The following is a 3281-nucleotide window of genomic DNA, read 5'->3' as shown; positions in this document are numbered from 1 at the left end:
GCACCTGCCACTACCACTCCCCCTCCTCCCTGGCAGAACTGGTAGTGAAGGAAGCGGTGGCTAAAGCAGGGGTTGCAGCTGTGACTCGCAGGCACCCCTGCAGAAACCGTTCACACATATCCAGGGAGGGTGCACCATACAGTTTGGAAAATGCACAGGTAAAGGTAGAGACCTCAAGATTGTTGAAAAAAGGACCCTTCCCCCCTCTACCCCCTCCTGCCACAACCCCCTTACTCCTGACTACTGTCTAGACTAGGGAAAGTGTCCACCCCGGCCCCAGTTGTGTTCTGTCAAAAGCTGCTGGGTTTCAGTGGGTTTCCTTTTGCCTAAGACCTTTACAAAGCCCACCTTGGGCTGCTCACAGGAGGGAGGGCAAAAAGGATATTTTGTTTCCCTGGGGCTGCGTATTTAAAGGGTTGGGCAGGACAGACTGGCCAAATTTGTAAGGAGTCACAAATGGGTCTTCATTTTCATGTTAATTGTTTTCTTAATGTAACCGCCCTGGTAGCCTTATAGTGCTCTTGCTTGAAACAGTAATTTGGGCTCCTAGCTGTTTTTTAATTAAATGGGCAGCAGGAAAGGAGGGATTGGGAGGGGACTGTTTCATTCCACAATCAAAAATGTCTGTGGGCAGTACTGGCCAATAAAGGACATTTCTGTGCATGCAACTTCCATTTACTTTGGGGGCAGAAAGTATCATTGACCGGTACAGGCTGGGGACTAACTGGCTGGACAGCAGCTCTGCAGAAAAGGACTTTGGGGTTACAGTGGACAATAAGCTGAATATGAGCCAACTGTGTGCCCTTGTTGTCAAGAAGGCTAACAGCATACTGGGCTGCATTAATAGGAGCATTGCCAGCAGATCAAGGGAAGTGATTATTCCCCTCTATTCAGCACTGGTAAGGCCACATCTGGAGTACTGTGTTCAGTTTTGGGCCCCCGCTACAGAAAGGATGTGGACAAATTGGAAAGAGTTCAGCAGAGGGCTGGGGCCCCCTATGACTTCTGAGGAGAGGCTGAGGGAACTGGTCTTATTTAGTCTAGAGCATTGGTTAAGAAATACTGGTCTAGAGAGGACTGAGAGGGGATTTAATAGCATCCTTCCACTACCTGAAGGGTGGTTGCAAATAGACTGTTCTCAGTGGTGGCAGATGACAGAACAAGGAGCAATGGTCTCGTTGCAGCAAGGGAAGTTTAGGTTAGATATTAGGAAAAACTTTCTCACTAAGAGGGTAGTAAAACACTGGAACAGTTACCCAGAGTGATTTTGGGGAATCTCCACCCTTGGAAGTTTTTAAGACCTGACTAGACAGGCTGGGATGATCTAGTTGGGGGTGGTCCTGTTTTGAGCAGAGGGTTGGACAAGATGACCCCCTGAGGTCCCTTCCAACCTGAATTTTCTATTCTGATTATATGGAGATTCCCACATTTCTCAGCATCTAGACAACCGTTTCTTTCCCTTTTCTTTTCTGTGTCCTTATGACAAGATAGTTAGCCAAATTTGCAGATCCCTGCACCCTGCCCTGCAAAGCTTGTTCTCAAACAAACCCCTCCAGTTTTGACAGATGCCCATGTTGACTAGAGGCACATCCATCCCTGGGGCGGAAGGGTTTTGAAAGCAGGGAGTCTTTGTGTAGAATAGGGAGTCTGCTGGGAAGGGGAGTGGAGTGTGGATGCAGAGCTGCATTAACCCTCTAGTGGGCCCTAGGCAAACAAAAGTGCCCTACTTAATACTGTATATTTACTTTTTTCATTCAATAATTATATGAAAAATAAGCATAACTGGGCCCCTTCTTCACTTAAGGCCCCAGGCATGTGCCTCGTTTGCCTATGGGTTAATCCAGCCCTGGAAAGATGAAGCAAGCTGAGTATTGGCAAACATGCCTCCAGAACCCATGCTGCTGCTTCATTCAGGGATGCTTTTTGTCCCTCAAGGACAAAAAGGAGAGAGCAGATTCATGAAAAGCACCAGGCCTTTTGATATGCCATTTGGTAGCATGGGCTCAAACCCATCATATGAGCTATAAATGCCCCTCGATAACGGAGAGCGCTAAGGCAGCGTTTCTCAACCCACGGGCCGTGACCCAAAAGTAGGTTGCAAGAATATATGGGCCTTTTTCTGTGACTGTTAAGGGACAGGACTAGGAGCAGTGGCTTCAAAGTGCAGCAGAGGACATGTAGGTTAGAGACCAGGAGGAACTATGGTCATTCCTGACTATGAAGGTGATCAAGCATTGGAACAGGCTGCCTGGAGAGGTTGTGGAATTGCCATCCTTGGAAATTTTCAAGGACAGGTTAGACAGACGCTTGGCTGAGGTGCTTTAGTCAGGGATGATCCTGCCTTGAACCAGGGGCTGGACTAGATCAGTGTTTCTTAACTTGTGGGCTGCAACCCAAAAGTGGGTCACAAGAATGTATGAAAGGGTTGCAAACAAACTTTAAAAATGCATTCTCCTTTAAAGGAGGAAAATGTGGAAAACTGTGGGTTTTCCCTTGCAGGCTGGCAGAGTTCCAGCCTGCCAGGGGCTGTTCGGCCCCCCATGCCATGCACGCTGGAGGGCAGTGGGTTAGGAGTGAGGGGCACTGGGTCGGGACTGCTCATCCATGTTTACAACGGGGTACAAAAAGGGTTAAGAACCACTGCATGACGGGCATGTCACCCGATGGCTTGGGACAACTGAAAGACAAAACCGGGTCAAGAGTGAAGGTCATAGGGTCCACAAGAGATTCCAGCCAGTGCCCCCTGACCCTCGAAGGAGCCAGCGGACGGGTGCTGCCCAGCAAGTGAAACAGCCCAGAGATGTGAAGAGACAAAGGACAGGAAAACAGCCCCACCATCCCAGGGTGGTTCCCCCTGCCAGGTCTCCTTCCTGGTCCTGCACCTCGCCAGTGGATAGCGCTAAAAACTTGCTGCTTTTCCTTCCCTTTCCAGCCCTGACCCCTGTCTGTTCTCTCGGGTCTCCTTTCACCATTTCCTCCGCAGCCCCGGCCGCAGTCGGTGCGTTGTGGGGGTCGGGGGAGACGAGGGCACTCCTTTCCCCCACCCCGCAGCAGCCCGGGGCTCTGCCTCCTCAGGCGCGAGACAGCCTGGGAAGGGGAAGGGAAAGGAAAGGGGGAAGGGGGGGAGCTTTTCTTCTCAGCTGGGCGGGCTGGAAGGGAAAGTTCTGGGGTCACTGGGAGGGAAAACATTCCTCGCCCGCTGCGACATCATCCCGAGGAGGAGGAAGAGGAAGAGCCGCGTGTCGGCCGGCCCAGGAGGAGGCTGCTCCAGCCCCGCGGGC

Source organism: Crocodylus porosus, unplaced genomic scaffold (assembly GCF_001723895.1).
Source record: "Crocodylus porosus isolate Cpor-Errol unplaced genomic scaffold, CroPor_comp1, whole genome shotgun sequence".
Lineage (NCBI taxonomy): Eukaryota > Metazoa > Chordata > Crocodylia > Crocodylidae > Crocodylus > Crocodylus porosus.
Note: the sequence above shows the minus strand (reverse complement) of the source record.